A 14,567-nucleotide genomic window follows, 5' to 3' on the forward strand; every position below is an offset into this window, starting at 1 on the left:
TTTCGCTGCCCAATTGGTCCGGCCTCAGGTGACAGGTCATCGATATAGGAAATCCTAGATAAACGTTTTATGCATCCTGTCTCTCGCTAGCGCTTTCAAAGCAATCGATATGCCACTGTGGCATTTACTTTTGCAGGGGAAATGAGCTCACTTGATGTGACCTGACCCGATCTAAAATGACATCAGACTGACATTTAACCCGCGCCCAGATGGGGTCTGCCGAGCAACGCGGTCTGATGGGGGGGGGCCATTTTGGCCCCCCCCCCTCAGATCTCGAGAACCACGCAACATAGCGACAAGCGGTAAACGGTGTTAGATAGCCCCAACGGGGAACTACCTTGTGACCCAATTTCATTGACCTCGGTCAAACTGATGACGTCACAGGTCAGGTCAAAGGTCGAATTTTCAACGTTTACAGGCATTTCAAGAAATGCGTTGTAAAATCGTGTAAAATGCATTTCATTGAAAATCATCGATGGGGAAATGTTCTTTAAACACATATTTTGCTATTTGAGGTCACTGATACCAGGTCAGGTCACAGAGGTCAGGTCACTGGGGGGTCACAATATGAAAGTGTCGTGTGATACATGTTTTATGGTCCATTTTACATGACAAATGCGATTATGTGGGTCAGACAGACTTTAGGGCCAGCTTAGGTCACGTTTTGGTCAAGGTCAGGTCAAGGTCAGGTCAAGGTCAGGTCAAATTAGGTCAAATTTCAAAGTTGATATTTTTGCATAAAATGGGTATCGATTCGATGCAGCTCGTCACGGGGAGTTCAATGGTGGTCTCCGTTTTGCGCTACGAGGTCTAGAATTGCTAAAAATTGAGTTAAAAAATTTGACGTCATCAATTTTTAACAGTTTTTTCGCTATAACTTGGCCAAAAAAAGAGGTATCGATCTAAAATTTGGTATGTATATCGAAGAGCGCAAGGACTATCAAATATATTCCGGTTTTTTCGAAATTCGAAAAATTTTTGAAAATTTTTTGAGTTTTTCTAAAAAAATCAATTTTTTTGAATTTTGGGGGTCAAAATCCAACAATTTCGAAAATCCGAGATAGCAGTTTTGTAGCGCCGTTTTTTCTCTACACAACCACATAAAGAACTTTAAAATTGCTTGTTAACTGTAGAATTGGTGAGCGTTTCAAGATGTCATGTTTTTTGCTCATTTTTACTCGAACATGACCTCAGTTTGACCTCAATAACTCCTGACCTGAGGTGACCTGTGACTTGAAATTTTGTGTGAAGGTGTCAAATTGATGTCCGGTAAGGTACCCAAAATTTGGCGGCGCTGCGCGCCGCCGTTTTCTCGCTATTTAAGAAAAACCACAGGGGGGGGGGGCCAAAATGGCCCCCCCCATCAGGGCGCGGGTTAAAACGTTTATAGACAGATGCATCACAAGCTGGTGTGCGGAAAACGGCGACACTATAGGCCAATGGTTTCATATTCACGGAAATGCTGAGTGCTAGGGCGACCGAAACTTTGGCGAGGGTAAAGAATAGAACACATTTGTTTCAACCTATCCATGGAAATCTGGCGCTCTGCATCTAGCGCTTCCTATTCAATTGCCCATACACCTGGCTTCAGTAGCGGCGGAACACCCTCAATTACGGGGGGGGGGGGGTACTGCCGACTTTTGGTCCCATTCTTTCCATGCAACGCCCATAGGGCTAATGTTAAAATGCCAAAATCAAAGGGGGCACGGTGCCCCGGTGTCCTCCCCGTTCCGCCGCCTATGCCTGGCTAGCCATTATGCAAATTGCTCCACGTCCCGTATTCAGTGCATGTTGCACAAACACATCCTGAATTCAAAGCGCTTGCAATTAGCACCGCTCGCCGTATAGCCGCAGAACATTGATTCCTGAGACGCTGTGCTGCGCTGCTTCTTTCTTATTCCAACTCTCAGTATTCACGACTTCGTCCTATTCAGCGGGCTGCAGCCTCTGTCCACAAACACTGAGGCCAATGGGAATTCAGCGCCGTGCTATGACGACTTTTGACTCAGCCACGGCGCTCGGTACGGCCGGTCGTAGCTGCGACGTGACGGCGGCGCCATCTCCGACCCAGATAGACGGACCAAAGTCCTCTCCTCTGCCCACGTGGCGTGATGAAGCGGAGCGCGGAGTACGGAGATCTCGCAGTGGCGACGAGCTCGATGGGCTGCTAATCTGTCTGAGAGGAGATGCGATACGCCACCCGGTGACTGAGGTAGAGAGTGAACGGTGTCCTCGGCGGCCCTGCGACCTTCACACTCTTATTGCAGACGCACTTGAGCGCAATCTCTGCGTTTCTCATGACCGATGTTGGTGACTTTCGACATCCCATCTCTTCCCAGTTACGCTTCTTCCCCAATGACAATGCCACCCCGATGAGTCTCCCTAGTGAAAGTTTCCCCAGTGATAGCTCTTCCCCAGTAACAGCGCCTCCTCTCACCCCGCAAGCTCACACCCCTCCCGATTCGGACCGGGCCGAGCCTTGTTCCGCCGGTGGAGACGGTTTGTCGTCGATCGTTGGGACTAGGGGGGGGGGGGGAGGGGGACGAGCGATGAGTCCCGGGCCAAGGGTCGAGTGACGCGATAGAGGCGGACCCAGGAGCCGACAGAAGGCCCGCTATGAACGGTCGGTCGGCGACGCTTCCCCGGCGACAGTGCAGAATGGGACGGGCCTCCCTGTCGCTGAGGGAGGTGACACAACCAGAGGTCTCAAAGCCTGAGAGCTTGAGGCGCGTAGGGATCTGATAGAAATGTATCGATAGGCTCGTCTTACGATATTTGACATGAGCTTCAGCTATCGTTTTTTTTTTTAGGAACGATCGCTCGATCAATGCAAATAAGTCTTAGCAGATCATGGCAGTAAGCTTTTTTTTTGCCCAGCCTCCAGTGTCGACTTCACAATAGTATGCACGTTTAGGTTTTCTTAGAGACCTCGTATCTTCTTTACCTCCAGCCAACAAACGAGTCTAGCGATGCCTGGTCCTCTCCACAGCCAGTCCATGCTGACTCGGAACTCGGAAGACAGCAAACGGTAACGAATCGTCTCTAGCTCTAACGGCCCTCTGCCAGACCCAGATGCCGCCCCGCCCCCGCTGTCGTCCGCCCTGCCCATCCCTGGGCCTCGGAGCGGCGGAGCGGAAGATCCGTCCCGCCGCCCGCTCCGCCGGCCCCGCCGCCCGGGCGGGCGGCACCGTCTTTGTCCGTGGCGCGGTTACCGAGCTGTGAGTGCAGCGATGATTGGTCTTTGTTTGTGCCGCGGTTAGCAGCGGGGGGGGGGGGGGCGTGTGCGCTACATAATGCGTGATGTCGCTGAAGTTTGCTGTTAGCTCGGGCTGATGACTTAGGTGTATCAGAAGTTGACTCATTTGTTATATTTAGCTCGAAAAATCATCCTGCTTTGTCGGATGATACAATATTGTCGGCTGGAATAACCTGCGTCCTTTGTTTTTACCGACCTCTTGACCAGACATTAGTTCGGTTTTGCAGCATAAACGGCTAACACGACCTTTGGCTTGTAACGCGAATAACTAAGATGTAGGTAATAATTGTTAAGGATTTAACAGCAAATAATCTTTAGTAAATAGTATCGTCCGCTTTACCCGTCCCTGTGGCGACTGACGCATACAGTGTCAACAAAGACTATTCCCTCAACTAGCGCGCAGAGTTTCTGTGCCTGGCTTCCGTCAGCAAGTGCGATCTTTCTTGTCACCTGACACTTCCTGGGCCGTGTTCAGCTGCGCTTAGTACGCTTATTTTTCATTTACCTATCTTTTCTTGCTGATATTTCGTGCTCGATATGAATAGCACAGCAGTTTCAGAAATCCCATCCAGCGGTGGAGAGGGCAGGAACAGGCAACAGAGCTCTTTCTTCCCTTAGCTGTCCTACCGGACAAATTCTCATCCCTATCACCAAGCCTCATCTATGTAGGTATGTGCGAGTGCGTCTGTTTCAGCGTAAGCGCCGTAGTAATAGGCTGTACCGCAATACATGCGCCGTGGAAATAGGCTGTACCGCAATACATGCGCCGTGGAAATAGGCTGTACCGCAATACATGCGCCGTGGAAATAGGCTGTACCGCAATACATGCGCCGTGGAAATAGGCTGTACCGCAATACAGACACCGTGGAAGTAGGCTGTGCCGCAATACACATGCTATTGAAGGCATTGTCCCTCGGTACATGACTGTTGTAGGTACTTTCTTAGCTTATGTAAAAAAGGCAACAACGGTTGGTTCTGCCTTATTTTTTATTTTAAAGGTAGTGTGCCACCTTTGAAAGATTTCCCATTTTATTTTTCCTAGGATAAGAAGCTTCTGTTTTTACCTAATATCGCAAAAGAAAAATCAAAAATGGGCCTGGAATAGTGCCTTTTTCGCCTAAAAGTTTATCGGTTTTTCGATATGTATAACAACTGTAGTGGGCTCACCTGCAAACAGGCGTCGGCCAAGCGTCGGCAACAATCGCGAATGCGGCGCACATGTGACAATAAGCAAAGGTCATTATAGTGTTACGACCATACGACGTACGGGAATGAGTTATCAGCTGTCTAATCGTAGACAACACAATGTCGAGCCTTAAACTGTAAGCCTGTATTGGTATTGTTTCTTTTATTTGGCTGTCGAACATTATTTATGGTTTGAAATATGATTTTATGTAAAATAATTGATATGAAAAAGCCGTCTCATAAGTTATGACCCCATTTCACCACACGCAAGTGGCAGAAATGACGATCAGCTGACACATTTTTATTGGCCGAAGTCAGAGCGCGCAGCCCGACGCACCACCACCGCACCACAAAGTATGAGCAGAAGCCGCGCCCAAAGCCAGGGCCCCGGTAACGTGAGGTAGCCGAGTCGGGGCAGCGTGCGCTGACCCAAGCCGGGGCCGCAGCTTTGGGCGCGGTCTACTGCATCCCCGCGGGCAGCCCCTGGCTATCACATGACACCGGGAGGACGCGCGGCTCCGGCTTGGATCAGCGCACGCTGCCCTGACTCGGCTACCTCACGTTACCGGGGCCCTGGCTTTGGGCGCGGTCTACCGCACCACCTAACAGGCGTGTTCGAAACCGCAGGAGCTGATGATGAACGGGTTTATCGAAACTTGATTGAATGAGCATATCGGTAATAGCGATTTCAGTGTGTGCATTTATTGTTCATAGTGGTGTGAAATGTGGTTGGGGTACGACCGACAACCCGTCGGGGCGAATTTCGCACTGGGGTACTCAAAGTTTCAAGAATTTAAGACGTTTCCATGAGTGTTGAAGGTATGGATAAGTTCTAAAAATCCGGTTCTCCTTATCTGGGCCATTAACTCCATACGGTCCAGGAAAGCTGGCACACTACCTTTAAACATTCTTTTTGTAGAATTGCCCGGTACTGATGAGGCCGAAGAACGATAACGCAAAACTATATCGACGTGTCACAGAAGAGAGGATATAAAGTGGGTGCCATGTGTTGGATTCCGACTGATTCCAGCTGAAAATGACGCGACAGAGAGCCGCCCGAGCCGTTCCCTGCCGTTCCCGCACTCCCTGCAGTCGCGACCCTGCTTGCCCCGGAGCGGTCACCCCGCCAACAGTTCTCCCCGGTGCAGCAGCACCGGCCAGTATGGGTGCACGTGTACCGAAGGTCGGCGGCCCGGTCCGGTCTGTCGGGCCAGCTGCGCAGCTGCCGGCCGGTCTCGGCCACGGCATGGCATCAAAACAGCGGCGACCGAGCCGCCGGGAACGGCACGACGGGCGATGGAAAACTCAGGGGGAGGTCGCTGCAGGTTGCCTTTTGTTCGAATTTGTGTAGGTACGATCAGTAATTACCAATAAGGATCTGGTTCAGTGCTATTTACGGACGCGTTTTCTTCCCTAGTCAGGGCTCTTAATAACATCCAGCAACACTTATCATTTGCCGTCATTTACGGACGGACAAAGGCTGCGAATGTTGCAAGCCAGGCCAGAATGTCGAAGGTATGGGTATAAGAGACACTGGAACTGTCGCTGACCTCCCATATACGGGAAAATAAGTGAAAACGAGCCAGATAGTTGCTGGGACTAACCCAGTTTAAGAACATGCATCACGCAACCGTCGCGTTGTGCAAAGTAAAAGATGTATGTACCAAAACGACATTCACACCGACATCGGTCCAGCCCAGAAACAGCCCAGAAAGAATCATACAATACATATGCTTCCCCATTTGTAAAACCACCCTTTCTGTGTAAACATCCATAGGAGTGACCTTAGACCTTAGTTGACCTCAACTGGCCTTGTATGACCTTGGCAGACCTGTCATGTAAGAGTGATTATCGCAACAGGATTATAAATAACGGGCGCCGCCAAAAACAATATTAGGCTGCCATTGTCATTCATGTCAAGTCGAGGCCGACACGTTTACCTATTATTCATGCCAATTATGAGTATAAGGAGCATGCAATACGCGTCTGTAATTAATCATACCTTTCCAAAAGGTTCACTAAGTTTTGATAGGACTGGCCCGAAAACATCAATACTTCACTTCGATATGACCGACGCATTCCTGAGAACTTTTGAAACGTATTCCTCGCGAAACAGCTTCTTTTGTCAGGCTTCGCACCTTCATAGTCACACCCATCTCGTCCGTTTGCTGTCCCCAATCGTATTCATATATTTATGTAGATTCTGATATCTGCGATAGCTGAGACATTTCAAATTATTTTGTACTGAATAGCGTTCTTTGCAAAAATATACATATACGGTGCATATAATCTTATGACCGTCAATGCATATGGGCATTATTGATCATGCATTGCAATGATCACCGTTCAGCAACAAAATAATAATAACGATGACCCCAAACTTGCACAAGGCCTAAACTGTCTTCGAGAAATGTTATCCATTGCACGCCCTGCCTTCCCATAATTCTCCCCTCATTCGACGCACTTCCCCTCACCGCCTCCAGCGGGAAGATGTGCGTTGGGCGCGCTCCCTTACGAACGCCAAGGTCATCCACCGCCGCCGCCGCCACCGCTGACGCCGCCGCCGGTGGCCGGTGCTCCGCGGTGACGGGCCGACAGAGCCGCTTCGGCCGCCGGCGAGTGAGGTGTTGCGCTGTGCGGTGGGACTGTGTGGGCTGCGGCGCGAGGCAAACAAAGACAGTGAGGAGGCCACCGGATAAACAGACGAGAGGAGAGGGACAGAGGAGGAAGGCGCTGCCCTCCGGAGCGCCTACAACTGTGGTGAGTAGAAATGTGACAAGCCTGACACTGCAAAGGCAGTCATGCTATCCTTACCCGATGCTTGGATTACGCCTACAGAATCGACTCCGGAATCGATACTAAGCAAGCAATGCTAATCAAAGCAACTTCTTTTCGCACCAAATGCGTGTGCATTACCCGATGTTTTTTTTTCTTTCAAATCCCCCTTGCTTCGCAGTATGCACAGACGTCTTTCGTCTTAGTATTATTGACGTGCGCACTGTTCAATTACAATGACCATTGTGCTTAGAGCATTCGATCAGTGAAGCTGCACAAAGTACTTTGAGATCCTGTCTATTGTCTAGCCGGCCTAGCTATTTTAAACACTTTTTAGCAATTAACAATTAGCAATAACGTAGGTCGTTCATCAATTTATAACTTTTGCGAAGTGAAATATTGCCGAACATTGCAAAATTTGAAGTATGCCGAAAATCTTTTATGAGAGACTTCCTACTGCATGAGCTTTGAGGCCAGGCTCATTCTTTTCCTCCCTTTCCCACAGCACAATCGCCGCCTTCATTTCGGTAGATGAGCGGTCTTTGATCGCGAAACGGCCTATGATTTGCCGCCCACTAGAGCCGGCCCCTATCGCGTTTTATGGCCGGGTCCGACTGATACGGCGCGCCGCGACCCGCCGGTGATTGGACCGGCGATGTGGAGACTGCTAGCACGGCACCGACCTTGCGTGATAAACGGTCCTCGTCTGATATGTCTCAGACACGAAACGTCCGGCATGCGATATTTTTCACAAGGCTGAAAATATTTGGATTCCTCAATAATTGTGTGTGTTTTTTTTTTTAATCTGTTGGTCAAACGTTATCTTATTTCTAGTAACAATAATCGGTAAAATGCGCCTTTCACTTTCGAACCAGCTCATGCTGTTCGCTTGACGGCCCGTTAGACTCGCGGTGGCGCTTTCTAACTATGTCCGTTTTTGTGCCCTCTGCGGCCTCGTTGACATATCTGGCTGGCTGTCGTCGCCTGCTGCGGCCAGTTTACGGCCGTATTTGTCCTCCCCTGCACTGCCTGTTGACCGGGCTGCAGCGGGAGTTTCGCAAGGTTCTCTCCTCGCGCCTCCGGCTGAGCTCCGATCGCGCCGGTCTTGGCCTTGGTCTCAGTTGCCGGCACTCGATCGGGTTTTTATCGCTGGACAAATGGAGACCCAAGGTTTGGGTGTGGATTTGGCGACCTGGTAAAGCTCTCGGCGGTGTAAATATGTCGGCAATGAGTTTTCACTGATCCCGTCAGCAAAATGGACTCTGAGGTTCCGTTGTAGCTCTATCTGTCCCAACTGCGGCGCAGAACCAGTCATTCTTCACTCGTCACGTGCTGCGGAATATATTCAGCAGCTCAGCAGGGCTCTATGCCCGAGCATGGCTATGACCTTATGACGTCAGTGATTTATCATTGCAATGCGGAGGGTGAAAGTAACGGTCTGATATTCTTTGACATGTTGGGTAGACATTGATTGAGCAGTGGTATCTTGAATTGATATTCTTATCTCCTGTTTATTTGCTTACAGATGACATTGTAGCTTGGTCAGGATAGGGATGGTGGGTGCATCTTCACATAATCCTCGGACTTGATACCGAATTCACACAATATCACATCGAATATCGATATGATAATTTGTTGCATTAGCGTTCGTCTTTTCACATTTCAGAGGTAACGTAGACTATAGTAGGTATAGATTTAGATACACTCCGAAACGAAATTCATCCTCCACTGATGAAACCAGCAAGTCATGTCCCCTATGCAAAGCAGAGGTCCCCAATGTAAAGTATGTGATCGAGCCATGGCAACTGCATACTTTGACACTCATAATGAATTCACCAACTCACACCGCTGCAAGATATTCTCGATTCTAGATTCCTCGCCGCATGCGCCGTGTCGCTATAAGCTCTGAACTGCGCACGTTTAGCGTGCGTTCGTGCGCCGCGTAACAGCCGGGTTGAGGGCCCTTCGTGACCCTGGCTCGGACTGCGTTCGTGACCCTGGTCTGTCTCCACTGGCGGATCCAGGGGGGGGGCCACGGGGGCCATGGCCCCCCCCAAAGGCCTAAAGTGGCCTGTTTGGCCCCCCCCAAAACGTAAGAAAAATTGCTAAGAAAATATACCTTGATGGAGGTTTTTAGCCACTTGGTGAAGTAAAGCTTTCCACAGCATAATATGGAAGCAATATGGTAGCAGTGAGGGTCAGTCAAAAGTTGCGCGAGTGGAGTCGACCTTCAAAAAAGACTTGTTGGCACGTGTTTATGGCGCGGTAGCTGGGAGTTGGCGGTGTTTCGCGTGGTGTGGCTCACTGGCGGATCCGGGGGGGCACGGGAGCCTGAGGTGCCCTGACAGACCCGTGGTGCCCTTGGTAGGTCTGTGGTGCCCCTGGACCCTGGCAGGCCTGTGGTGCCTCTGGCGGGCCTAGGGTGCCCCTGCTAGGCTGCTGATGCCCCTGGGACCTGACAGGACTGTGGTGCCCCTGACAAGCCTAAAGTGCCCCCAACAGGCCCGTGATGCCCCCGACAGGCCCAAGGTGCCCCTGCGTGATGCCGTGATGCCTGCGAGGCCGGTGGTGCCCCTGCGAGGTCGGTGGGGCCCCTGACAGGCCCATGGTGCCCCTGCGAGGCCGGTGGTGCCCCTGCTAGACCGGTGGTGCCCCTGGCAGGCCTGTGGTGCCCCTGCTAGGCCGCTGGTGCCCCTGGGCCCTGACAGGACTGTGGTGCCCCTGACAGGCCCAAGGTGCCCCTGTAAGGCCTGTGGTACACCTGCTAGGCCTCTGGTGCCCCTGACAGGCCCATGGTGCCCCTGCAAGGCCGGCGGCGCCCCTGGCAGGTCTCTGGTGTCCCTGACAGACCTGGGGTGCCCCTGACAAGCCTAGCCTGTGGGGCCCCTCACAGGCCCGTGGTGCCCTTGTTAGGCCTGTGGTGCCCCTGGCGGGCTGGTAGTGCCCCTGCTAGGCCGGTGGTGCCCCTGACAGGCCTGTGGTGCCCCCGGGCACCAAGGGGGGTCATGACCCATGTGGCCCCCCTTGGATCTGCCACTGGTACATATTATATTGATTTGTAATGGCGTTATGGCTTATGCAATATGCAATTGCAGGCACTTGGTATCCCTCACGTATCCCTCATTGGGGGCTCTGGCGGGCTCCTGAGGGCCCACGTCTATCTCCGGGAGCCCTAGACAGGCTCCTTTGGGTCCTTTCAGTCCACTATAGCATAAGAGGTCTCCATGCGAGTCCTATACATCTGAGGACGTACCCTGACGTCTGAGGTACTCAACTGCAGCTCCAATGGTCTCTTACACTGGCGGATCCAGGGAGGGGGCATTTAGGGCCATGCCCCCTTCCCAGAGGCCTAAAGTGGCCCGTTTGCCCCCTCCCCCAAGCGATAATGAAGCACAGTTCAATCAGTGCCTGGCCCAGGAGCCGAGTTAGACCACCTCCCGTTTTACCACCTCCCGGCCCGCAAAGGGACCCAAGCACTGACTCGAAGCGGGTTAACTGGTCGACAAAAGCAATAGTAAGTGTTTACAAAGTAATATAAAGGCATGGGTCGGGTGGGCTACCATTTATATATTTTTTTTTTTAGTTAAAAAAAATATTCATAGTGTCAGGGCTGTGACGAAAAATAAGTGGCCTAAATCCGATGAGAAAACAGGATTTGGGGGTACCCAAGTTTGGCTCCTGCATGAGTTGGCCCCCCCCAAAACGCAAGTCTGGATCCGCCAGTGTCTGTCTCGGAACTGGCTACGTGCGATCCATTTCCCGGTGTCCAGCTCGGCCCGTGGACCCGCTGACCCTGAAACCAGCCGGCTACCCTGCGGCTCCGGCGATATAGGGGCGCATAGAGATTGACACACGTGACCACTGCCGGACTTACGGGGATGCGTAATTCTTTTTTCCACCCAAAGGAAGGCGCTATACGGAGAATATCCCATTGCGTCATTTAAAAGTGACTTACACTTCTCACTGGCCAGCTGGCTGCGTGGTGTAGTGGTGAGTCCACTCGCTTCGTGATCTCATATTTAGGGTTCGATCCCCGCCGCCGGCCGAACTTTTTGGCGCGTTGTAGGTATAGCGCCTTCCTTTGGTTGGAAAAAAGAAACACGCTACGGGGATTTGGTGTGGCCGCGCTGGGATCCGGTCACGTGATTGTGGTATATGGGCCAGTGGCGGTCTCAGTTTCGGTCACGTGATCATCATATGCCACTCTCGGTCACGTGTGGATTGAGTATCGACCGACTACCGGAGGCCACTGATACCCTACAAAGACCGTGGTTATTTCGGTTCTGCACGCTCATGTAACGTTTCCCATAGCATTGAGTGAAGCTTCCGAGGCCAGAGTATTATGTATAGTGCATATTCCCTGAGTTACTTCTTGAGTTACGTTCAGCACCACTATCGCTTCCACAACTCATGCGGTCAGTCGTCGCCCTCGAGTTTCCGTGACACTGCCGAGGCCAAGCTACTCCATGTGCCGTCGTTCGAGGACGTAGTTTCCCGCTAAGAACCGGTGCAGTCTGCGCAACTTTCCGCATAACGACAGAATGACACAGCATGCGAACCGAGCGGGGTCCGTGCCGGTGCGATTTTGCGTCCCTCTGACACGTGCGTGACACAATGACACGGGGTCAGACACCCAGCAGGCGACATCGAGCCGCAGCAGCACGCACGCCGGGGTCGCAGTCCCGCGCTGGATCGGGCTTTCAGCGGCCCGGCACGACACCGCAGCGCCGGAGGCCGGAGCTGTTGATTGAAGCGGCGCGGTCGTGGCGGCGGCGGCTGTTGAAACTCAATTGGACGGTGTTGACATCGCCGCTTGGAAACGAGATGTTTTCGGGATGCGCTGCACTACTCACGACGAGGCGTGAAATTTATTCAGCGTGTGGTAATCAATACGGTTTCAGCACGACATCCGTAGCAATTGCATTGAGTGCAATGCAATCCCGTCGGCATATGCTTTTGCAATCATGTCAGCTTCAATGAACATTTTTCTCAGTTTTCACCGGAGCCCGTCAGAGTAATCCGTTTACATTACACGGCACTTGGGTATACCCGTCAGCAATTATTGTCTGTGCTGATGTGCATGGATGAAGTTGAGATTCTGTGATCACTGAACTATTGGTTTCGAACGGAGTGAAGTCCTTTGTTAACAACCAGCGACAGCCCCGGTTGGCTGAAACAGTTCTGATTCCTCGTATAATGCATGACGGTCGGGTGCAGTGCAACAGAAGGCAGATGTATGCGGGCCTTCCCCTGCCCATCAATCTGTCACGGCTTCTGCCCTGGAAGGAGCTGGCGAGGTCTGGTAAATTTGCAATCCCGTCTTCTGTGCAACAGGACTTCTGTGGCAATTCTGTGGACGACAGGACCAGCCGGGGAGAACACCGCTCCGTCCCGGACCCTCCCCCTTCATCGGGAGTGTCGAGGGGTGACCAACAGCCCGAGACGCTGCTTCCGACTCCAATGACTCGTGTTCGCACCCTGCTCGGCCGGGAACAGTCGGTCACCGCCCCCTCCCCCGGTCACGGTCGCTGTTTAGGTGACTCACGCTACCCGGACGAGTGCGGTAAAAGGCGTCAGGTGTTTGAGGGCCACCGACGTATGACAGGACCCCGCGGCATGATGAGGCGCTTCTTCCGGGTAGATGGGTCTGAGAGATGATGTGGCTTGGATGGTTTATCATCACCGAGGCTACTAAAAACTAAAAAGGAAAATATCGCTTGAATGAAAGCAATATAACGACGAGAAAAAATTGTCATTTGGCTGCTAACATACCTAATACCTATCTTAGAAATTGTGTGGATAAGAAAAAAATTGCAGCCTCGTTTTCCAAGAGTCTCATGAGTGCACAAGATCCAATGAGTGTCTCTGGCTCTGCTGCGCTTAGCCTCCGCTATTGGGTGAACTGCTCGATCTTGGCATTGGTCCATGTGTGGCCACTTTCATAGCCGGCGGCCTTGGTCTCTGCTGATCTGATTCATAGGCCGCCTGAACCCTGTGGGGATAGACGTGGAAGGCGAGCCGTACTCGACCCAGCGTTTGTACCACAAAAATGTATTTCAAACAGGCTTGACTCTTGCTACTCACGTAACAGTGTGATAATTCTTAATCCTAAGCCCATAGTTTGGACTTGGCCTACTTGCGTTAAATCCATACAAAACCTGTCTCTCTACAAGTGGAATTTTCCAAGATAGTGATCTCTGCGACATGCCGTTTTATGCGGTGACCCCTCGTTGCCAACACCCGCTCGCTGGCAGCTGGCTCAGCACCGAGACAGCTGCTCGCTCATGTGACGCTCTGTTTTTCTGTCATGTTTTTGGCATCGCTGCCACTTCCTCAGGTCAAAAGCATTGGCGAACTTGCCGCCCTTGGGGCACTCTGCCATCGGGGTACAGTCTGGGAATTTATGTAGTTACACTGGTCGATGGTCAGTTCGCCGAAGTTCATGCCATGGCAGCCGTTTTAACCAAGTCCTGTCTGCATATGACTTGCTGCCTTTTAATTATTTAAGGCAAAGCATGCAGACATTTTTTGTCTGGGTTATATCCTACTTAGTTTTCGTCCCTAACGAGTGTTTGTCTTCGCTTTTACTGAGTTGCGTGCCACAGACTTGGACACGTGGCACAATGGTCACGTGTAGCATGTAGAGCGGTGCCGACAGCTAAGTGGGGCACTTCATTACATCGGATAACCCGTCCTCGACGGGGGGGGGGGGGCAGGCCCTGCAGTTGGTATTAGACAGTCCGGGGGAGATGGAGAGACCGGGCCAGATTACCTTCTGGTCAGATGTGATTATTGACCGTGACCCGGACCACGGACGCTGGTATTGGTCGTATAGATGAGCAATTTGAGCATGTAAAGGAAAAGTGATGAGTACATTGTGCATTGATTGTCAGGTCAGCAGTCAATGGGCATCATTGGGACGAGACTGTGCATAATGGACTATACAGACTATATGGACTATATGGAGTAACGGACTAATGGATGGACTATATAGAGTGTATATGGACTATGGTAGACATGCTTTCAAAAGCTGGACATTTTATATGAGTATATTTTTAGGGAAAATAAGAAAGACGACAACTGCAAAGTTCTCTTCTTTCACATTCTTGTTGGACCATGCAAGCTAAAATTCTAAGGTATTTCATTTTTCTGTTCACGTAACGGTTAAAATCGTAGTGCTCCCCTTCGTCGGCTAACTTTCACACGGTCTCCAACCGGTGCAATTGATAAATTGTCTCCGGTGAGGTCGACTGCACTCAATGTCCTGTGTCAGAGTGCAGCCTGGTCCCCTGCTCTGGGTGGGTACTCGTGTACCCGCTGCCCTCCCCTCCCCCTCCCCACCCCTCCCCCC

General features: G+C 51.5%; 1 protein-coding gene across 1 annotated transcript in view; it reads left to right on the forward strand.

Moving 5' to 3' along the window:
• Positions 1 to 6,973: 6,973 nt before the first annotated feature.
• Positions 6,974 to 14,567, forward strand: part of LOC122379323 (endonuclease/exonuclease/phosphatase family domain-containing protein 1-like) — a 52,761-nt gene continuing 45,167 nt past the window's right edge. Inside the window, exon 1 of the mRNA XM_043361436.1 lies at positions 6,974 to 7,201. The gene's annotated coding sequence lies outside the window, so the exon portion shown is untranslated. The remainder of the gene's footprint in view (positions 7,202 to 14,567) is intronic.

This window comes from Amphibalanus amphitrite, unplaced genomic scaffold (assembly GCF_019059575.1).
Source record: "Amphibalanus amphitrite isolate SeventyFive unplaced genomic scaffold, NRLGWU_Aamphi_draft 000075F_arrow, whole genome shotgun sequence".
Taxonomy (NCBI): Eukaryota; Metazoa; Arthropoda; class Thecostraca; order Balanomorpha; family Balanidae; genus Amphibalanus; species Amphibalanus amphitrite.